The sequence below is a fragment of the Bos javanicus genome, chromosome 6 (genome assembly GCF_032452875.1).
Source record: "Bos javanicus breed banteng chromosome 6, ARS-OSU_banteng_1.0, whole genome shotgun sequence".
Lineage (NCBI taxonomy): Eukaryota > Metazoa > Chordata > Mammalia > Artiodactyla > Bovidae > Bos > Bos javanicus.
In genome coordinates, this window is record NC_083873.1 from 115,673,437 (window position 1) to 115,697,015 (window position 23,579).

At 55.8% G+C, this 23,579-nt stretch overlaps 1 protein-coding gene across 3 annotated transcripts in view; it reads right to left on the reverse strand.

Moving 5' to 3' along the window:
- Positions 1-20,120, reverse strand: part of RGS12 (regulator of G protein signaling 12) — a 115,732-nt gene extending 95,612 nt beyond the window's left edge. For 2 of the 3 annotated variants that reach the window (XM_061420958.1, XM_061420960.1), the window contains exon 1: positions 19,999-20,102. The gene's annotated coding sequence lies outside the window, so the exon portion shown is untranslated. Of the gene's footprint in view, positions 1-19,998 lie in introns of all 3 variants that reach the window. The other variant, XM_061420959.1, reaches the window with a different exon arrangement.
- Between the last annotated feature and the right edge of the window lie 3,459 nt (positions 20,121-23,579).

Below are 23,579 nucleotides of genomic sequence, written 5' to 3' on the forward strand. Positions count from 1 at the left end.
GGGGGCTCCCAGAAAGACTCCTGAGACCCCGATCAGGACACGTGGAGATTCACACAGATGCATTTTCAACTGCAGAGGAAGGAACACTTCTGAATGCATTCTATGAACCAGTACCACCCTGATACCAAAACCAAATATATCACAAGAATAAAAAATTAAAAGCCAATATCACTGATGAATACAGATGCAAAAATCCTCAACAAAATATTAGCAAACTGAATCCACAACATATTAAAAGTACACCATGATCGGGTGGGATTTATCCCAGGGATGCAAGGATTTTTCAGTATCTGCAAATCATTGTGATAGACCACATTAACAAATTGAAGAATAAAAATAATATGATCATCTCAGTAGATACAGAAAAAGCTTCTGACAAAATTCAACATCCATTTATGATTAAAAAAAAAAACTCTCCAGGAAGTACACATAGAGAGAACCTACCTCAACATAATAAAGGTCACATATGACAAACTCACAGCTAAGATCGTACTCAGTGGTGAAAAGCTGAAAGCATTCCCTCTAAGATCAGGAGCAAGACAGGGATGCCCACTCTCACCACTTTTATTCAACACAGTCTTGGAAGTCCTAGCCACAGCAATCAGAGAAGAAAAAGAAATAAAAGGAATCCAAACTGGAAAGGAAGAGTAAAACTCTGCAGATGATACAATACTATACTGAGGAAATTCTGAAGACACCACCAGAAAACCACTAGAGCCCATCAGTGAGTCTGATAAAGCTGCAGGATACAAGATCAATAGACAGAAACCTACCGCATTTCTATTCACTAACAACGAACCATCGGAAAGACAAACTAAGGAAATAATCACATTTCCCATCACATCAGAAGGAATAAATAGTCGTGAACAAACCTACCCGAGGACGTGAAAGACCTGCACTCAGAAAGCTACAGACGCCACTGAAAGAAGAGGCAGACGACACAGACGGACGGAAAACACACCACGTTCACAGACTGGGGGACGGACACTGTGAGAACCTCCACGCCACACAAAGCAATCTGCCGTTTCGATGCGATCCCTACTAAAATGCCAAAGGCATTTTTCACAGAAATAAAACAAGTTTAAATTTTCTATTGAAACACACAAGACCCTGAATACCCAAAACAATCTTGAGAAAGAAGAACAGAGCTGGAGGAATCACACTCCCTGACTGCAGACTATGCTACAAAGCTACAGGAGTCAAAACAGCATGGTCCTGGCACAAAAGCTGACACACACACAGATCAACGGAGCAGAACAGTGAGCCCAGAAACAGCCACACACGCTTATGGCCAATTAATCCACAGCAAAGGAGGAAAGAATACACAGTGGAGAAAAGAATCCCCTCAGCAGGGCTGAGATGACTGGAGAGCTTCAGTGGATGAAATTAGAACGTTCTCTAACACCACATACAAAAATAAACTCAAAAAGCATCAAAACCCTAAATGTAAGGCCAGAAACCATAACACTCCCACATGAAAACACAGGCAGAACACTCTTTGACATAAATCATAGCAATATTTTTAATTCATTTCCTTAGCAAAGGAAATAAAAGCAAAAATAAACAAATGGAGCCTAATTAAATTTAGAAGCTTTTGCACAGCAAAGGAAACTATGGACAAATGAAAAGATAACCTACTGAATGGGAGAAAACATTTGAAACGATACGACCAGTAACGGCTTAATATCCAAAATACACAAACAGCTACTACAACTTAACATCAACAAAATATCTGATTAAAAAAGTGGGTGGAAGACCTGAATAGACATTTTTCCAAAGAAGAAGTGCAGATGGCCAACAGGCACATGAAAAGATGCTCAACGCTGCTAGTCCCTTGGGAATGCAAATCAAAACCACAATGAGATACCACCTCACACCCGTCAGACGGCTATCATAAAAAAAGAACATGAATACCAAATGTTGGCGAAGATGTGGAGAAAAGGGAACCCTCATATCCTGTTGGTCACAATGTAAATTGGTGTGGTCACCGTGGAGGACAGTCCCACTCCTGGGTATATGAAGGGGAAAGTGGCTCAGTCGTGTCTGACGCTTTGTGACCCCACGGACTGTCCGTGGAATTCTCCAGGCCAGAACACTGGAGTGGGTAGCCTTTCCCTTCTCCAGGGGATCTTCCTGACCCAGGAATCGAATCGAGGTCTCCTGCGTTGCAGGCAGATTCTTTATCAACTGAGCTATCAGGGAAGCCCTCCTGGGTATATAATCCCCCCAAAAAAACTAACTCAAAAAGATACATGCACCCCGACGTTCATAGCAGCACTGTTTACAATAGCCAGAACACAGAAGCAACCTATGTGCCCAACAACAGACAAACAGATGAGGAAGATGTGGTGAATACATGCAATGGAATACTGCTCAGTCATTAAAGAGTGAAATCCTGCCATTTGCACCGACATGGATGACTTGGAGGGTATTACGTAAGTGAAATAAGTTAGAGAAAGACAAATACTTATCACCTACATGTGGAATACCATTTATATTATAATATCACTATACGTGGAATCTAAAAAATACAATAACCAGTGATTATAACAAAAAAGCAGCAGACACAGAGAACAAAATAGTGGTTACCAGTGAGGAGAGGAGTTGGAGGGGCAAGAGAGGCGGAGGACTGGGAGGTGCAGACTATTTCGTATAAAACAAGCTACAAGGATCCATCGTGCAGCACAGGGAGCACAACCAGTATTTTATAATAACTATGAACGGAACACCACCTTTAAAATCGTGGCTCACTATATCGTACACCTGTAACTTACATGACTTTGTACATCAACTATACTTTGACTAAATAAATAATGTGCCCTGCAAAAAGCAAAGCAAAACAGAAAAGATGAAGCCTCAAGCAAAGGTTATCACAGACAAGGAACAACCGTGCAGAGTCTGCAAAAATCCACAAGTAACCCAGGGCGGGAGGACAGCCCAGGGCCGCGTCCACAGCGGAGCGGGGCACTGTGGGAAAGGGACAGGCCGGAAGGACGCGCCCAGGGGTGACCGGGGAGGGAAGCTGGGGATGGACTCAGCGACAATCCTCTCTGCTCGTCTGTCACTGGGCTGCCCGTAAGGCAGCCTGGAAGGGTTTCCCAAATGTGTAGTGTGTGTTTGGGGTTGGATGACTTAAATTGTAGATTACGTGGAAACACAAAATTATCCCTGGAGAACCTTAGAGGGAGCTGAAATCAAAGCCAGGCTTTAGCTTTTGGTGGGATGTTTGACCTCATTTGACTTAAAAAAAAAAAAAAAAAAGAGTGGGAAAGGAGAGAAAGAAATTGGAAGAAATAGCAGAGGGATCCTATAGTAGTTAAAAGAAAGAAAAGACGCCCTCAGCCCCGCCCCCCGCGAAGTCAGGAAACACAGGCCCCGTGCTCAGGTCTCACAGACAGAGACAAGATTGGCGGTTCATCACAAGTGCCAAGCCACAGGTTACGCCCCATCTCCAGGGACGTCTGCAACAGGCTGCTTCTGCACAAGCAGCTGGTTACCACATGCCAGGGAACACCGCTCCAGTTACGGGTGGACGGGCGGAGGGGTGGAGGGGTGGAGGGAAGGACGGATGGGGAATGGGGAGGTGGATGGGAGAATGCAGGGGTGCATGGACGGCTGGGGAGGACGAGGGAATGGATGGGGAAGGACGGATCGGGGGACTGATGGCAGAATGGAAGCATAAGTGGAAGAATAAGGCAGACAGAGGAACGGGTGGAGGAGGAGAGGGTGGACGGGGAGACAGATGAATAAATGGACGTGTGGATAGAGGGATGGACGGGGGAGGGAGGGATGGATGCATAGGTGGATGGACAGACGGGATCGGAGGATGGGTGAGCAGGGGTGGAGTGGGTGGGTGGAGAGACTGACTGAGTTCGTCAGTGGTGGCCAAAGTTTGCCCAATAACACCTGCTTGCCCAGTTGGTCCAAAAATTAATGGACCATTTCCCAGATCTACAGACAGACAAGAACCTTCCCATTCAAAGGGCCCATTAAGCGCTAAGCAGGGTAAGTGAAAAAGTCCCCCCAAACCTTCAGAGAGAAAGGTCTTGCGCGAAGGACGAGACCCTGCCAGCAGGTGTCTGAGGACAGCAGAGCCCACCCCCCAGGTGCTAGGCCCCCGCATGCGGGCCAGCAGGCAAGCGGAGGTCGCGGTGGGTGTTCAGGCGGGGGCACACCGAGGCTCTTAGTGATAGCTGTGCTATCAACACGCCCCGCCAGGACTTCAACCTGTGACGGCTGTAAACAGTGAGGGTGGTCAGAAAAGGCAGATGTCCAGCATGGCCGCGTGAGTGTGACGGTCAAGCCCGGGGAGGAATGTGAGCCTGCGGCCGCCTGCACCAGCCATCAGGAGGGGCCCCGCCAGTAGCAGAGGCCCCTCTCAGCAGGGCTGGGCCCAGGGCCCACACACACCCTGGCAGAGGCACAGACTGAATCCACCAGACAGACAGACAGACAACAGGAGAGCTGCGGGCAGTGCCCCCAGACCCACCCTCCGCTCTCTGGCTGGCGGCCACAGCTGGGACCCGCCGGGCGCCCCACCCCCACCCCGAAGGACTTCTCAGCCTCTGCAGCAAAGAAGGAAGGACTCTTTTTAAAAGGCCCTCTGGTCAGGCAGGATCTGAGTGCAGAGCCTCACCCCTCCCCTGAAAGCCCGAGGTGCTAAAATAGCTCTACTGATAGGTCTCTGCCCACGTCCCACCCACATCCGCCCCACAGACTCGTAGGAGGCCTTTGCCAGGCTCAGCCAGGGGAAGCCCATCCTGGGGAACCCATTTTGGGGGGGAGCCTGTCCTGGGGGAGCCGTCCTGGGGGCCCCCCTTCTGGCTGTGCCAACAGCTGAGACAGCACAGCAGGCCACTCGTCAGGGCCCTGGGCTGTGGGGCTGGATGCTGGGGCCAGCCAAGCCACGCCCCGCACAATGGAGACCCCAGAGCACCTTTCCTGGGGGCAGGCGAAGGCCAGGCTCACTCTAAGTCTTCCACCGTCTGAGGAGCCACAGGGCCTGGTGGGTAACAGGGGACCCCACGCAGCTCCCCAAGGGCAACAACTGGCTTGGGCCCCTCACCCCTACACCAGCCTCATCTGCACTCTCCCCTCCGCAATGTCCCTCCCAGACCACCCTCCCTCCACAGGGCCCAGCACTAGCCCAGAAGGCAGGTTTTGTGCGGGTGTGGGGACGTGCGGGTGTGCAGGTGTGGGATGTGCGGGTGTGTGGGTGTGGGGACGTGCGGCGGGGGACCCGCAGGTGGGGGACATGTGGGTGTGGGGATGTGCAGGTGTGCGGGCGTCCGGGTGTGCCAGCGTCTGGGTGTGGGGGTGTGCGGGTGTGTGAATGCGCGGGTGTGGGGCCGTGCGGGTGTGTGAATGTGCGGGTGTGAGGATGTGCAGGTGTGCGGGCGTCCGGGTGTGCAGGCGTCCGGGTGTGCAGCTGTGCAGGTGCAGCGGGAGGGCTCTGCGTCCAGGTCCTGTGCCCCTTGGAGTGGGAGGACGTGCATGGCGAGCCCGCACAGAGCCGGGAACCGTCCAGGACTCGGCAGCACTCAGTGTTAGGATTTAATGACTCCAGTCCACAGAGGCTAAGTTTTCTACAAAGAACAGATCCGACCTTTGCCGTGAGGAAAACAGCTGACTGAAAAGGGCCCCATCCTCAGCCACAACCACCCCCCAGTCGCACACAAAGGAAGGCGGCTTCTCTGCAGCCCCAGGTCAGTCCTGCCCCACCAAGGCTCGGGAACCCGCCCTGCTGTGGGGTCTCAGGAGACACTGCGTGAGCTGGGAAGGGGACTGGCGAGGGCGTGAGGCCTCAGCAAGACTCCCGCCCTGGTTGCAGGAAAGCAGGTGCCAGGGCAGGGGGTGGGCTGCCCCTTCATGTCCGTCAACAGCAGTCTGGACCAGCGCCAGCTCAGAAAGGAGGGGCAGGGAGGGGTGGGCACCACACAGGAGCAACCCGGAGAAAGCCCACTCGGGCACGTTCCCAGGCCCCAGAGAGCGAAGTGGCAGCCCACCTCACACCCTGTCCCCAGACACCGGCACCTCATCACCCCGGCGCCCAAGCCAGCCTGAGACCTCCAATGACGGCTGCCGGCCCAGCCGCCCAGCCAGGTGGGCCTCATGGAGCCCCCCACCCCAGGGTCCCAGCAAACATCCAAAGCGAGAGCCGTGGGGGCCGTGGGGGCGACGCAGGCGGCCAGGGCCATGCGCCCCTCTCCGCTCAGGTCACCTGCCTCTTCCAAGTCCTGACCTGGACCCTGAGGGGTGTCCTGAGGCTCAAGGGCCAAAGCAGGCTGACACGCTCCTATCCAGGGGGAGGACGCCGCCAGGTGTCAGATCACAGGCAGGGAACCTGTGGAGGAGTGTTCAGGGACGGACGTTCACACGTGACGCACACAGGAAGCCCCAAGCTGAGATCCATTAGCCTGAGTCCAGGTCACAGCGGAGAGAGGGGACCCTGAGCTGCGGGCTCACGCGCGCGCACCCCTCCTGCGGGCAAGGCTGGGCCCCCAGCAAGCTCGCCAGGCTACCTCTGAACTCATCCCGGCCCTTCGGCCCGACGCCCCCACAGGCCCTGGTGTCCCAACTGCTCACCCGCCCCCGCCTCTTCTGTGCACGACACAGTCCTGGCGCCTGGGGTGTCCGCTGAAGGCCGCCGCATGCGGGGAAAGCTGTAAAAGATGGGCTCGCTGGCCCTCGCCGGCAGGAGCCCACGCAGAGGAGGGCTGGTCTCAGCGAGCTCGGAGGGACAGCCCTCGTCTGCTGGAGAGAACACCACGGAGGTTTCATGGGAGGCCCCCGAAGGTCTCAAGAAAGCGCTGTCCGTGGAAACCTGGCAGTGAGAGCTGAGTCACAGGGAGGACAAAAGGAAAGCGGGGTGCCGGCCCCCAAATCCTACTGGCGGGAGGCAGGCTGAGGAAGCAACTCAACTGCAAACGCGTGCGATCCTCGTGGGTGGGAAGGCGGAGCGCCAGTGTCCCCAGACCTTCGGATGGGGAGCTTCTAGCACGTCGGGGCTGTGCCCCAGGACGCCTGCACATCGCTTTTGAGGAGCGTCTACAAGCTCATCCCGTGTCTGTCCCAACACCGCTCACTGCCGAGGGGGGGGGCTGAGCGCCGGTCTCCTCGGTTCAGGTCCAGGATGGAGAGGAGGGCACCCCCGCAGCGGCACTCAGGGAACCCCTGCTGGGGAGCCTGCTGCGTGAGTCTTGGGGGGCATGTGTCTTGCCTGTGGGAGGGATGAGTCACTGAGGCTGGGGGCTGGACAGACAGGCGGCCTCCCAGGGGCCCCAGTGATCCTGCCTGTGGTCGCCCACTCTTGGCAGGCCCCTTCCCCAAGGGCAGGCTCCACAAGGGCCCCCTTCAAACCAACCGAACAGGCAGCTTTGAGACGAGGTCGCTTTCAAAGGCTCTCCTGCTCACCCCTCCCTCACTTGCTCCGAGAAAGGTCAGCCAGGCACTGAGCTGCCCTCAGAAGCCGCCCACGTGGCAAAGAAGGCCTCTGGCACCAGCCAGCAAGGCCGTGAGGCCAGCCAGGGGTCACACGAGTGACCCGGGACATGGATGCTCCAAGGCCACCAAGCATCGTGACGGTGAGCTTGGTCCTCCGCATCGCGCCCGGCCGTCACTCTGACACCAACCTCGCGAGACCTGGCATGGAGCAGCCAGCTCAGCTGCAGCGGGCTCCTGACCGAAGGGACCAGGAGACATAAAACACTCGTCTTTTGGGGTTGGTCTGTCACACAGCAGCAGTAACGGACGTGCTACCTAATCCAGTAACTGACGTGCTGCCTAATTTCAAATTGGGAAAGGAGTATGTCAAGGCTGTATATTGTCACTCTGCTTATTTAACTTCTATGCAGAGAAACAATGGACTGGATGAAGCACAAGCTGGAATCAAGATTGCCAGGAGAAATGTCAATAACTTCAGATACGCAGATGACACCACCCTTATGGCAGAAAGTGAAGAAGAACTAAAGAGCCTCTTGATGAAAGTGAAAGAGGAGAGTGAAAAAGTTGGCTTAAAGCTCAACATTCATAAAATTAAGATCATGACATCCAGTCCCGTCACTTCATGGCAAATAGGTGGGGAAACAATGGAAACAGTGACAGGCTATTTTGGGGGGTTCCAAAATCACTGCAGATGGTGACTGCTACCATGAAATTAAAAGATGCTTGCTCCTTGGAAGAAAAATTATGTCCAACCTAGGTAGCATACTAAAAAGCAGAGACGTTACTTTACCAACAAAGGTCCGTCTAGTCAAAGCTATGGTTTTTCCAGTAGTCATGTATGGATGTGAAAGTTGGACCATAAAGAAAGCTGAGCACCGAGGAATTGATGCTTGTGAACTGTGGTGTTGGAAAAAACTCTTGAGAGTCCTTTGGACAGCAAGGAGATCAAACCAGTCAATCCTAAAGGAAATCAGTCCTGAATATTCATTCATTGGAACGACTGATGCTGAAGCAGAAGCTCCCAATACTTTGGCCACCTGATGCAAAGAACTGACTCATTTGAAAAGACCCTGATGCTGGGCAAGATTGAAGGCAGGAGGAGAAGGGACGACAGAGGATGAGATGGTTGGATGGCATCACTGACTCGATGGACATGAGTCTGAGCAAGCTCCAGGAGTTGGTGAAGGACAGGGAAGCCTGGCGTGCTGCGGTCCACGGGGTTGCAGAGAGTCGGACACGACTCAGCGACTGAACTGAATCCAATACGTGAATGCTGTCACTTGACTTTTCCCCATTCCTGCTGCACACACACAGGACAGCACATGCTGGTTTCTAAGCAGCGATGCCTTGATTAAGCATTCTTCCCTCAAATCTAATCTGTGATGAGCTGATTAAGGGAATCCTGCTGCATAAACCAGAGATAAACTGACTGGAAATGGGAAATCAGCTAATAAAGCCACTACCATCAGATGACGACCTGGGCAGCCACTGTCGCGTGGCCCCATTTCACAGAAGAAACCAAGGCTCGGGCCCCTTGCCTACACCATGACCAAAGGCAAGAGTCAGGATTCACCTCAGGGGGACTGACTTCAGTCTGTGCTCTTGACCCTGGCTGCCCCCACTTTTTCCATCGGCATGCGAGCCAATGCCAGTGTAGAGGCTGACCTCCCCTGAAGCATGCTCGCAAACAAAAATTATCCACCTGCTTCTCAAACGGCCCGTCTCAATTCCTAGGGAGCTTCACCTCCCACGTTTGAACATTAAGTCCAGGAAGCAGGTCAGCGGCTCCCCAGATTACTGGGATGCATGGTTGTTGAATAATTTATGATGGACTGAACAGCATACAACATATAAAACGCTCCAGCTTTGCATTTGGGTATTATGCAGGGCTTTTTGTGAGGGTTCTTTTTAAAGGTCAGTTTTTAAGGTTTTAATGCTTTAAGCCCAGAGATACCAAGAGGCCAGGCTGCAGAGACGCAGAGCAGATGCCCTGGGTCTGTCCCCGGGGGGGCACGTCCATCTCAGCTCAGCAAGAGCCAGGTCACAGCAAGGCAGCCATGCGTCCACAAGGGATGGAGACGTGTGTGTGTACCTATGGCTGATTCATGACAGTACTTGGCAGAAAACAACAAAATTCTGTAAAGCAATTATCCCTCAAAAAAAAAAAAACCACGAAACAGTGAAGTAGCTCTTGGAATTAGGAGACACAGCAAATACAAACAATTAGGAAAGAGGAGGAAAAAATAAGAGAGAGAGGAAATGAAAGACCGGCAGACTTAAGAATACAAAACACCTCAGGAAAACGCAGACACGACTCTCACTCACGGTCCAATAATGTTAAAAGGACATGGAGTTCCAAAAATAAAGTTGAAGACGTACAGCGATGCTGATGCCGTGCTTACCGCCTAAAGAGAGGCTAAGACACCAGCTTTAAACTCATCCAGCTCCACCTCCCTCCACGAGAAGACACCGCAGGGTGCGTCTTACACGGTGCTTTTTCTTCCCTCCATGGGAAGGGCGAGCGCGGCTCAGCCACAGAGGAGGGGGCCGCCGAGCCTGCGAGTGCCCGCAGCACACAAGCAGAAGGGCCCCGGGAACCGGACGCCTCCCGGGCGGCCTGAATATTTCATCGCCGTCTCCGGCGCCCCGGCAACGCCAGGCCTCACCCAAGTAGCCCCGGTCTCCAGCCCTCTGCCTTTTCTCCAAGCGGAGAAGAGAGTCCAGACTTAGCAGAAAAGACACTTTTAAATCAAATCACAAAGGTCCGTGTGACTGGCTCAGATGTATTCCTGTATCACATCTTTCTGATTCTGATGCTATATAAAGTTTACATCGTGAAAAATCCACATGATAACCAATGAAGAGAAGCAAATGTTTGCGATCTCTCTCATCTAAAAGAAAAAAATAAAAGTGTAAAACACTGCAAATCAGCTATGCCTCAACAAAAAATTTAAGTTAAAAAACAATAATTTTTTAAACCTAAAACCTCCGACGAGCAGGTGCCCCCGGTTGGGCTGGCACAGGCACTGAGGGGCCAGACTCCTACAGCTCCGAGGGCACGAGGATCCCATGCTGCGGCCAGGCATCCGTGTCCAGAGAGACTGCTCCTGAAAACACGGGCACCACTGGGGGCCAGGGACCCTCTGCTAGCCCTGGGCATCACGCTCCAGTTTGCTGGGCGTGATGGAGACACTGGGATGCGTGCACTCTGGAGTAAGTCTTTGACTCCTGTCACAACAAAAACACTCTCTACACACGAAGGAATTTCATAAAGGTCTCAATTAAGGAAAGAAGCAGCTTCACAGAAGGCAGGCAGCCAGACATCCAGGTGGGAGCCAGCAGGGCTGATCCCGGCCAAGGTGGGGGTGGGGAGGGGCGGGGGGCGGGGCTGCTGGCACGGGCAGGAGCTAACACCTGCGGGCCCCACCACAGATGTTCCCAGGGCCCCGCCCAGGCCTCAGTGCCACCCGAGCAGGCCCAGCGTCAGCACCCATGACCGTCCTGCACGCTCACTCACTCGTCCGCCCAGGAGCCGGGCGGGGGCCCCTGCGGTGGCAGTACGCATGGTCAGGTGACCAGTGACGGCCCACCCTGAGGGGCAACAGGCCGATGCGACCACACGCTGACGTAGGGGGCACAGGAGGCCCTGTAGCCCTGACCCCATTTGTTTTAAAAGCCGCTCTTTCCAGAACCTACACCCCCACCTCCCTCCGCCGCTCCTTGGCTCAGTCTGCCCCATTCCTCCCCGAGACCCCCTCAAGCCTGCCCGCCCACCACGTGACAGCCGTAAGAAGCAGCAGAAACATCAGCTCGGGTCCATGTGCCACAAGGTCAGGACACACAGAGGCCATGAACCCAGAAGCCCTGACTGTCCAGGAGCACCACGCCACCCAGGAGCCCCCTCGCTCCCACGCGGCCCCCACAGCCAGGCCTGAGTGGGGGGCGAGTCCAAAAGCGGGTGCTGACCTACTCCAGCTGTCGGCGGGCAGACCCCACCTGCCAGCTCCGGGCTGGCTCTGGGCACCAGCCTGGCCGTAACCGGCTGGGAAAAAGCAGGACGAGCAGAAGCCAAGCGTTTCAGGGTCTACAGCTGATGGGACTGCAGGGATATTCCTGACTCCAGAAACAAAATCTGGTTCAATAATCTTGAACTACTGGAGGTTAAACCATCTCAATCTTCCCTTCCCATTATTCTTTGACGTTCCCTTTTTATCTCTGCTCGGGATTTATTTCTGTTTGTGGTTTTTAAACCTGGCGAAGAGAGGATATAAATGAAGTTACTGAGTTTAGCAAATAAAAATAAAGGACATCCAGTTAAATTTGAATTTCAGATAAAAAGACAAATAACTTTTTACTCAAAGTAGGCCCCAAATATTGCCTGGCAGGTTTTATCTGACGAATCTAACTACGAAGAGGGCCCCGTTTCAGGCCTCCTACAGGACACTGCCCCCTGCCTGCAAATCTGGTCATCCGCGAGAGGACACAAGAGGGAAAGGCCGCGGAGCGCCACACACTCCTGACTCGTTTTCTTCAGCGGAGCGGACGGGGGCGTCTGTGGCCTGCGTCTCTCTCTGGCGCTCTCAGGGAGACACGGGGTCCCCGGTGCCCACGGGAACCCACCCAGGAGGCACGGCCGCGGACGGCGCGTGGCGGGAGGCACGTCTCCACCCTCCTCCGCCCCCACCCACCCCTGCCCGCGACCCCACAGGGCTCCTCACGTCCCAGGTCCAGGGTGTGCTGGGCTGACAGCGGCCCCAAAGTCGTAAGGCCTTAACGTCCAGAGCCTGGAAGTGCGCCGGCGGGGAACGGGCCCTGCAGATGGGCCTGCGGGCAGGTTCTGAGAGGAGGAGGCCGTGCTGGCTGCCCACGGGCCTCCGTGCCAGCACACGTGCCCTCGTAAGGGGGGGCAGAGGGAAGGGGGTCCCGGGGAGGCCATGTGAAGACGGAGGCGGGCCCTGGGGCCCCAGGAGCCTCCGGAGGGCGCAGGACGGCCCTGCCCACACCTCCAAGCGAGCATCTGCGTCCAGAAGAGTGAGAATAAACCTCCACCTCTGAGGCCCCGGTTGGTGGTACTTTGTTACAACGGCCGCGGGAAACGAGCGCCACGGGGCTCAGGGGCCTCCCCGGCCTCGCCGCTCACCCCCGCGGTGCGGAGCGCCGGCCTGCCTGGCTCCTCAGGCCCATCCCTCCGGGCCAGACTCCAGGCCTCGGGGGCAGACGGCAGTCTGGGCACCTCACACTGCCCAAGTACCTCCAGGTAAAATGTGTCCCAGGCCGGGCTCTGCGGGGCCACAGGCTGGCAAGAAGTAGGGGCTGGACGCAGACGCGCCACGGGTGCCCACCCGCTCAGAGCAGCCAGGCCGAGGGCACCAGCAACGCCCCGCAGGCCACACGGCCGCTGGCGCCTCACACGCGCTCTCCTAGCTCATCCGCACGGCAGTCTCAGCGCTAACCACGCTTCACAGACGCAAACTGGCACAGAAGGGCAGTGCTGAGGCCAGACCAGACAGCAGGGCGGGTGAAGGGCAGGCACCCAGGGCGGCGATCTGGGCTGGGCCTCTCGGCCCACAGCAGCAGGACCAACCCGTCAGAGGTCAGCGGACAGACGCCCTCCTGACCCTCGGCGACCTTACCAGAGGGGGGCAGTGAGCGGCGCACAGGGCCCCTGCGCTCACCCCGCCGTCTGCACCCCAGGCAGGCGCGTGGGGAGTGCAGCCCTGGGCGTCCACCGGCCCTGGAGGGCTTTCTCTTGGGCTACAGTGATCACTCCCTGGCTCCCCACTTCTCCAAACCAGCAACAGGTCAGCTCCGAGGGCAATGCCCAGCCCAGCAGGTCCCCCAGTGAAGGGAGAGCCTCACACGGGAAGGCCCGCTGGGGGCACGCTACAAAACCCGACCACCCGCGGGGGCTGAGCGCAAGGAGGCGGGCGGACACCAGGGGTGCTGCTCCCCGCAGGAAGAGGGCTGCGTGGGGTGCAGAAGGGCACTGGTGTCTGGGCGTGTCTGGGGCTCAGCCGGACGCCGCGCTCCTCCAGCTTCGGGCACAGGACCAAGTCAGGCATGGAGGCGGCTACAAAGGGAGGGGCGTCTCAGTATCTCAGATGGGAGGGAGCTGGGGAGAGAGGGGGACCCGAAACCTGGGGGTAAATTCTTCCAGGCCCTGACATCCCCAGGCCAGGAGACTGTGAGGGGCCAGCGCTCCAGAGGCCACGGCGGAGCCGCCTGGGTCCCCACAAGTCAACTCCCGGGACAGACCAGCGCCTTCATAACGGAGAGCCACTCCTGCAGATGCTGCGATGCCCAGCACACAACCTCTTTTACTAGAGGCTCAGAGAAACAGGGAGGCATGACCCAGTCAAGAGACAGGCCAGGGGAGCTGATCCTGAGATAAGCCAAGAGCTGAAATTACAGGCCAGGACTTTAAAGCAGCTGATTCAGTGTGTTCAGGGATTTAGTGGGAGACACAACCATGGTAAGCAGGTGGCCTATTTCAGTAGAGAAATGGAAACTATTAAAAAAAAGAAGCAAGTGGAAACTCTAGAAGTAAAAACTACAGTAATTGAAATTTTACAACTCATCGAAATGGACTTAATTTGGATTGCAGATGGAAGAAAAAAGAGATGAGAAAGAAACAAAAAATTTTAAAATTAGAACCAGGCCTGAGTGCCCTGGGAGACAATAACAAACATGTAACACAGCACCAGGAGGAGAGGAGAAGTGGGGCGGGAAGAGCATCCGAGTAAACCATGACCAGATCTTCCCCAAGTTTGGTAAAAAAAGTTATAGACTTATTTATCTAAGAAGCTCAACAAACCCTGAACAGGATAAATTCAGAGAAAACCTTCCCAAGGACATCACGGTCCAAGCGCTGGGGGTCAAAGGCACAGACAGAGCCGGCGACAGCGTCTCCACGTGACACACGGCGGTTACGACGGGCTTGACTCGACGGCTGACTCCACCACAAGACGAGCGGACCAGTCAGAGGGCCGGGAAGAGAACCCGGCCTCCAAGCCAGCAAAAAGGTCCTTTAAAGTGGAACGAAAATGAGCACGGTTCAGACAAACCCAAACTGGGAGGATTTGTCACCAACAGACAAGAAATGCTAAAGGAGTGTTTCAAGCTGAGGAAAAATGATACCAGATGGAAAGTCAAATCTATACGAAGGAAGGAAGCATAACAGAAATGGTGAATACTGGTAAATGTTTTAAAAATATGATTTTCCTTCTTTTAATCTCTTTAAAATACACGACTTTTTAAAGCAGAAACTGTGACAGTGTTTCGTGGCTTAGAGCACATGCAGACTAAGACGGCTGACGACAAACTGCTCTGCTGCGGCACAAATGGGACTTCCGTTACCGTTACAATACACGGCTCTTACGTTCCATCTGGAGTGTTATCAAACGAACTCTAAACAGACGGCAAAAAGTCAAGATAGGCATTTTAGACTACTAAAAAATAGTGCAAAGACGCAGTGCTAGAAAATACGTGTGTGTTTATTAGATACACACACTTGGTACATGCACCCATAGATACAAACGTGTGCATCCCTGGGTGAGCACACACAGACACACATGCACTCAATTAACCCAAAACAAGATAAGAAAGGAAAAACAGCAACAAGAAAATAGTAGGACAAACCGAAAACAAAGTGACCCAAGTCAGCCCTGGTAATATTCACGTGAAACAGAAATGAAGGAAGAGTGAGGAGCAGGGGGTCAAGAGGAGACCAGAAAGGCAGGCCAGACATCACAGGTCTTACGGGTGAGCGATGACTACCTGGGCGTGCACTATATTCTTCTGTTTACTCTGTCTGTAGTCACATATTTTCCACAATCAACACTTTTTAATTAGTATTAAGAGTGTGCCAAATATTATCTATAATCAAGTGGGCCTTAGGAAGCATCACTACAAACAAAGCTAGTGGGGATCGTGGAATGCCAGCTGAGCTATTTAAAATCCTAAAAGATGGTGCTGTTAAAGTGCTGCACTCAGTATGTCAGCAAATTTGGAAAACTCAGCAGTGGCACAGGACTGGAAAAGGTTAGTTTTCACTACAATCCCAAAGAAAGGCAATGCCAGAGAATGTTCAAACTAGTATTCAATTGTGTTCATTTCATATGCTAGCAAGGTAATGCTCAAAAGCCTTCAATCTAGGCTTCAACAATACATGAACTGAGAACTTTCACAGGTACAAGCTGGATTTTTAAAAGGCAGAAGAACCAGAGACTGGTTGTGTCCGACTCTGTGACCCCATGGACCATAGCCCACCAGCTCTGTCCATGGGATTCTTCAGGCAAGAATACTGGAGTGGGTTGCCATTTCCTCCCCCAGGGGATCTTCCTGACACGGGGATTGAATTCACATCTCCTGCATCTCCTGCACTGGCAGGCAGGCTCTTTACTGCTCGCACCACCTCCCAAGAGCAGGGCAAACATCAAGCAGATCAACAAAAGGAGGAGGAGGACCGAGGATTAGTGCAGCCCCAGAGTTCCAGCCTCTAAATAAATGGAGTTCCAGAGAGAACACAAAACTGAAAGAAAGTGAAGAAGCACACTAAAAAACGCCAGGCCTAGGCGAACAGGGCTGCCTCACCCACTAGTGATGAGAACATGTCATCACGTTCTGACGGTTCAGATCTCGGGGAACAAGGGGTGCTCCTGAGGGCCTCCTAGAGCCCATCACTGAGAATCACTGGGGCATCTGCTTCCCGCCAGGGCTGGCAAGTGTCACATGTAGTGCAGCAGCGGCTTCGACGCTCTGAGAAAACACTCCTTGGTAGAATTCTATACCCAGCTAAACTACAAGTTAACGGAAAAGCAATTTTCAAAATCAAGAGCAAAGGGAAAATCCAGATGAGGTTTCTTGGCTATCATGAACATGCACTTCCACAGAACCAGGGTGAGCCCAGACTGGGAAGAGAGGTCCCTGAGCACAGACACGTGTGGGCGTGCAGGCCCCACAGGGGCCAGGACAGAGCGGGGCAGGAAGCCGGACCGGGAGCCAGGGGCCACCACAAGAGGGGAGCCGCAGGCCTGCGCAGGAAAGGGCTTGTGCTCCAGCAGCTCGCTCCAGGAACAGACAGGTGAGCAGCAGACACTGGTGTAGCCGGCGATGCAGTGACTGAGCTGGGAAATGGAGGGCGAGGGAGCATCACCGCCTCGGAGGAGAGAGCCTGGGTCCCCGCACCTTCTAGAGAATTCACACACGCAGACTAAGACAGCAGCTTAGCCGGCAGGAAATGCCTGAGGAGCCGGAAGCTGGGGTGCCTGCCCTGGGAGATGCGGACAGCAGCGCAGGAGAGCACCTGGCGTCTTCATTCTTTAATCAGTAGCTTAGCTCCTCATCTAAGTGTCCTAGAAGAGTGGCCAAGACGACTGTAAGGGACAAAAATAAGATGTAGAGAAAGATACATACGTAGCACAGAGTGTGTAAAAAAACAAAGAAAGTCAAGGAAGGATACATGTGGGATGTCACCTGATGACAGGGCTGGGGACGGAGAGGAAGGGGGGAAGAACGCAGGAAGGACAAGCCGGGCATCTCCTTTGCCTCGAGTCCACGGCCTCAGGGTTGAGTCTGCTGAACCCCCAGAAACCACAGGGAAACTTGCTTGTTAAAATCGAACGTGCCCATGGTTTGAGTATACTTCAAGGACTGACTACAGCTTTTATTTTTTTTACATTATTTATTTATTTATGTAGGCCGCACCGAGCAGCGTGCAGGATCTTAGCTCCCCGATCAGGGATGGGACCCAGGCCCCCTGCAGTGGAAGAGTACAGTCCTAACCACTGGACCACCACAGAAGTCCCTGGTTACAGCTCTTCTCAGATGGCCAAAGGAGCAGGTAACCAGCACCCCTAAAAGTCAACATGAGCCATCTGCCGGCTGGGAACCCCAAGCCAGGCTCATCTCCTCCCAGGGACTGCTGCGGTCTCTCCTCCAGTGCTGGGCGGGGACGCACGGGGCGGCAGCAGCAGCATCCCCTGGGCGGGGCGGGGGGCGAGACGCTGCTCCCCAGCCCACGACAGGAGAGACCCCAGCCCTTGCAAGAGTGCCCAGGGCAGTCCGCAAGGACACCAGGCCAGAGGCCCCGGGGCTGTGAACGTCCCCTCACAGGCAACAGGGCCTTGGCAGGTGTGGTGACACTAACGCGCCTGTGTGGGGAGAGGACCTGGCTTCCACACGCGGGCGTGACCACGCGTGTCCTCTCGGGAGGGACGCAGAGCGAGGAGCCAGGACAGAAAGAGGGAAGCAGGAGCCAGGGAAGGATGACACGGGCTTGGTGTGAGGGTGCCCCCGCTAGCCGAGAGGACGTCCGGCCTCCTTCTGCTTTTAAGCCACTAGGCTATGGTCCTTTGTTACAGCCGCCACGGGAAACTCATACAGGTGTTAACCAGGAAGTAAAATGTTTCTGTGAATTCCACCAAATTCAAAGAAAACATAACACGCCATGGCTTCGCCATGTTCGTGTCAAGTCTTAGCGACACACTGTTCTTCCTTCATCCTGACTTTTGCTTGACCCACTTCAGACAAAGGCAAGCGTCCAAAGGCAGTGTAATCAGAAAGCTCACGCGCTCTCCTCTGCTGCGGGAGGCTTGGGCCTCCCCGCCTCCCCTGCCTAGCGCGCCCCTGCAGGCTGGCCGCCTCCTCGGACAAGACCACCCGGTCCCGGCCTCCCAGCCTGCAGCTGCTCCTCTGCCTGGTCGCCGGCCCCTTCCTGGACGCCCTCCTCCTAGAAGAGGGGGAAAGGAGCCTGCCCTGAAGCTGGGGCGCTGGCCCACCCCGTGCCCGCTGCTCACCTCCTGACCCCGCCCAGGGCGCTGCCACCCACCCCGCCCCGGTCCACTCCACACACCAGCCCAGGTCCCCCTCTCCCAGGGGCGGTCACCCAGCACCGGGGTGGGCACCTCAGTGATGGGCTTGTCCCCATCTGAGGAGCATCCCTGAGGCCCAGGCTCCGCGTCCCCAACCCACAGCCAGGACCTCTAGGCTCAAGACCACCAGGTTGGAGGACATTCTGATGAAACGTCCCACTGTGACAATAAGTCCCTAAGGCAGGGTTTTAAACACCTTCTCTCTTCTTGTTCATGGCCCACTGCCCACCGCCTATCTGGGCACTCGTCTCAGACCTGGAGTGGGGGGTCTCCAGAGCAGCAGTTCCCTCCCTGCCAGCCTCACGGTCCGTCTGCGGGTTCCACAGCCTCACAGGCGCCCTTTAACCATAGCACGTGCCACCGATGGACACTGACCACTCGAATCCCCTCCAACCCTGAGCAACCCCGCTGTTATAGGCAGGTCCTGTTACAAACCCAGCCCTGCAACGGGGAAGCCGAGGCACAGAGGGTGGTCGTCTGCCCTGGGGTCTGTCTACATCCACAGCTCCGGGCCATTCTACCTGCACCCACAGCTCCAGGGCCACTCTATCTGCACCCACAACTCCAGGCCACTCCGTCTACACCCACAGCTCCAAGCCACTCCGTCTACACCCACAGCTCCAGGGCCACTCCATCTACACCCACAGCTTCGGGCCATTCCGTCTACACCCACAGCTCCAGGGCCACTCCATCTACACCCACACCTCCAAGCCACTCCGTCTACACCCACAGCTCCAAGCCACTCCGTCTACACCCACAGCTCCAGGGCCACTCCATCTACACCCACAGCTCCAAGCCACTCCATCTACACCCACAGCTCCAAGCCACTCCGTCTACACCCACAGCTCCAGGGCCATTCTAGCTGCACCCACTTCGGGCCACTCCGTCTACACCCACAGCTTCGGGCCATTCCGTCTACACCCACAGCTCCAGGGCCACTCCATCTACACCCACAGCTCCAAGCCACTCCGTCTACACCCACAGCTCCAGGGCCACTATATCTGCACCCACACTGGGCCACTCTGTCTACGCTCACAACTCTGGACCAGTGTTTACATCCACAATTCCAGGGCCACTCCATCTACACTCACAACTCCGGGCCACCCCGCCTGCACTCACAGCTCCAGGACCATTCTGTTCACACTCAACTTCGGGCCAACACTCCATCTACACTCAAAACTCCGGGCCACCCCGCCTGCGCCCGCAGCTCCGGAACCTCGCAGCGTCCCCCACGCCCTGCTCTGAGCCGCAGCTCGGAGCCCGCACCGGGAAGCCAGCACAAGGCTGCGTCGCGGCGCCGCATTCCCAGAGCTGGGGTCTCCGGAGGCGGCCTCTGGTCAGACAATGCGGCCGCCCGGGATGTCGGACAGGAAACTCGGGAGTCCGTGAGGACTCGGCCCGGGGCGCCCGCCGTCGGTGGGCGTCGCAGGCCCCGCGCGCTCGGCCCTGCCTCGATCCCGGGCCCTCGGGTCCCGCGGCCGCCCCTCCGCCCGGCCGGAGTCGCGCTGGGGAACAAAAGGAGGGCGGCGGCGGCCGGGCGGCCCCGAGAAGCAGGACCCCGAGGCGCCGGCCGCCCCCGGCACTCTCCGCTCGGCCAGGCAGAGCGGGCCGCGGAGGCCGCGAGCGCGCGCCCTCAGAAGAAAGAAAGCGGAGGCGGGGCGCCGGCGCCCGGCCCGCAACCTACCGGCCGCTCGCTCTCCGGCCGCGATCCACTCAGCCAGCGCGCGCAACGGTCACAGCCGCCGTAGCCCGGGGCCGGGAGGGGGCGGGGCCGATGAGAGGGGCGGGGCGACGCGAGGGGCGGGGTCGCCTAGAGGGGCGGTAACCTGAGTGGGCGGGGTCTAAGAGAGGGCGGGGTCGTAGGGCGGGGCCTTTGGAGGGGTGGTCCATCCTTGGTGGGCGGGGCCGTCTGTGTCTGGACCAATGAAGGGATCGGGTCGAGTAGGGCGTGAAAGGCGGGCGGGCCCTGGGGCGGGGTCGTGAAGGAGCCGGACCTCCAGGAAGAGAGTGGGGCTGGCTTGGCCTCCAAGGCTGTGGGCGGCTCTCGGGACGCGGCCGGTGTGCGTGGTCTACAGGGCGGGGATGGGGCGTCCAGTGGACAGCATGAGGGGCGGCCCTTCCAGGGAGGAAGGTGGAAAAAACCGAGGGACGGAGCCCGAAGGGGCAGATCTGGAGGGGCGGGGACCCCCCAGAACTGGGGCGGGACTTCCGCTACCCGCGCGAGGTGGCGGGTCCGCCTCTGGCTGTGGAAGCCCTGCGCCCCCCACCCTGCGCCGCCCGTATCCCCTCCCGCCCCGGGTGCCCTCCTACGCCCTCCACCCGCTTTCCGAAGGCGCGTTGACACTTCTGCGCCCCACATCTCGGGGTCCCCGCCCCTCCTCTCGGCAGCCTTCCACAACCTTAAGGCTCACCAGACCCTATTCTGCCGGGACATCATTTTATTTTTAAGGAAGGGAAGCGGAACGGAGTGTGGGGTTCCCAACAGCACTCAGTCACCCCCTAGTCCCCCAACAAGAGGGAGTGGTCAGGCAGGCCAAGCAGGTGCCCAGCTCCACCCGGCTTTCCTGGAGCTCCCGGGGGGCACCTGCTCCCCTCTTCTCTTCCTGGAACCCGGCCTTGTTCCCAGGAGCACCATCCAGGGTTACCGTCCCTCCCACATCCCGTTGTCTTCCTCCTCAGCGATCACTTCTTTGGAAATTCCATTTCCCGTTAGTCAGTGACCTGATAGGCACCTGCCAGACCATTTTCAGGAAACAGTCGGCTGGGCATTTATTGTACAAGCCAAGAGTAGGAAAGATTTAAGCCCAGGACTCCTGGCTGGTCAGACCTTGACTCTCAGTTATTTGGCCGGCTCCCAAACCTGGCCAGAGCCTCCTCGCTTGTAGGATAAATCATCGTGACAAATATTAATACGCCAGCCATCGCACTTCAAGCCCTTCCACTCATGGTAGAAAAACCAGAAATCTTAATTGATGCTTCATCTTCCCTTCAGTGTTCCCAAAGTGGCGGCAAAGGATAAACTTGTCACTACCTGGCAAGTGGTCAGGACATGTCTTCCCCTTATATTTGCAAATGAAATTCCCCAGACAGAATCCTGGGATGTGGACCTGTGTCCGCAGGAGTGTGTTGACCAGTGGGAGGGACGAGCTCTGCCCAGCAGAGGGCAGGAAGTGTGAGCTCTCAGGCACTGAGGCCAATGGTCTCTACAGCAGCACAGCTACAGACCGTGTCCCCCCAAAATTCACATGTTGAAGCCTGTTCCCGGATGTGACGGTGTTTGGCGGTGATGAGGTCATGAATGTGGAGTCCAGTGAACAAGATTAGTGCCTATACAAGAGAGACCCTAGAGAGCTCCCTCATCCCATGGGCCACAAGAGAATACAGACCAAAGACACCTGTCTGTCAACCAGGAAGCAAGTCCTCACCTGACAATGAATTTGCGCATGACTTGATCATAGAATTCCACCCTCCAAAAGGTAGAACAGAGGGAGAAACCTCTGCTGTTTCTAAGCCACCAGTCTGTAGTATCACTGGGGTAGCAGTTAGCGGGGTGGATGTATGATCTTCCAGAAATGCCTAGATTCACTTGGCCCACCTGTGCACTGAGCCAGCAGGGACAACCAGGTGCCACTTGTCAGCTGGGGCTGTTATGACAGACACCACAGACTAGGGGGCTGAGACAGCAAGTGTTTATTTCTCACATTTTTGGAGCCTGAAGTTCCAAGATCAAGGTGCAGACGGATCCTGCATCTGTTGAGGGCCCTCTTCCTGGTTTACAGACAGCTGTCTTCTCAGAAGGTGGAGATCAGAGAGAGAGGACAAAAGCTCATATCTCTTCCTGTGCTGTTCTTAGTCGCTCCGTGGTGTCAGACTCTTTGCAACCCCATGGATTGTAACCCTCCAGGCTCCTCTGTCCATGGGGATTCTCCAGGCAAGAATGCTGGAGTGGGTTGCCATGCCCTCCTCCAGGAGATCTTTCCAACCCAGAGATCGAACCCAGGTCTCCCCCATTGCAGGCGGATTCTTTACCAGCTGAGCCCCCAGGGAAGCCCTTCCCTTTCTATAAGGGCACTAATCCAGCTCGTGGGGACTCCTCTCTCATGGCCTGATCACCTCACTAAGGACCACCCCCAACACCATCGCCTTGGGGGTCAGGGTTTTAACACCTGAATGGGGGTGGGAGGTGACAGTCCAGAGTGGCACAGCTGCAGCTTTGACAGCCTGCATTGGCCATGCCAGCCTTGCAAAAGGTCTGGGGCAGGTGAGCCAGACAGTTCTGCAGCACAGACCCCACACGCAGACCCAGAGGATGCACTCGCACTGGCGTGGGGGTCCTGGCTCCCCTCCAGCCTTCCAAGGGCCAATGACTGGGCAATGAGAGGCCTGAGAAAGAAGGGTCCGGGTTTCGCTTCTCATGCCTTCACCCAGGGTCAGATTGCTCCAAGTGAAGCTGTTCACAGGCAGCCCAGAGACGACCTGCATCACTGGGCAGAAGGCCAGGCCCTGTGCCGGCTCTGGGGACAGCCTCGTGTGCCCCTCCCAGCCCTGCTTTCACCGCCCTCCCACAGGCTCTGTGCTCTAGGGAGCCCTGGCCCAGGCTGGCAGGCAAGCATAACCCTTCCAGAAGGCAGACCTCCACGAAGGGGTTTTAGAACTGGATTCCCACCCTGTGTAAAGGACCCTGCTGCTGGTGTGAGTGACGTGAGGGCAGGACTCGAGTCCATGGTGACCACTAATGCCTTTGTTCACAGTCACTGGGCCAAGATGCCGGCCAAGGCAGTGCTGGGATGTGTGAAAATTAACAAAGGGAAATCTCACTTAAAACAGAGCTGGGGGGAGCTCCCTAGTGGTCCAGTGGTTATATTACTGAAAGGTATGCAGGGGGTGCAGCTGCTCGCCGCTCAAAAGCCAGTAAACAGGCCAGGTTGGTGGAAATGAAAGTTTGCTTTATTTCAGATGCCAGCAACTGGGGAGGAGGGTGGTGGACAACTGTCCAAAGGCCGACTCCCCAGCCCCTCTGACAAGCAGGGGGTGAGTGCATTTAGAGACAGAGTTGGCGGGGGGGGCGTTATATGCAGAAACAGCACAGTCATCTCTAACAGTCATCTTCAATTGGTCATCAGTGGTCTGACTGGCAGCATCTTGGTTGTTTTAGGTACAGTTAATCTTCAGAAAGTGAAGAGGAACTAAAAAGCCTCTTGATGAGAGTGAAAGAGGAGAGTGAAAAAGTTGGCTTAAAACTCAACATTCAGAAAACGAAGATCA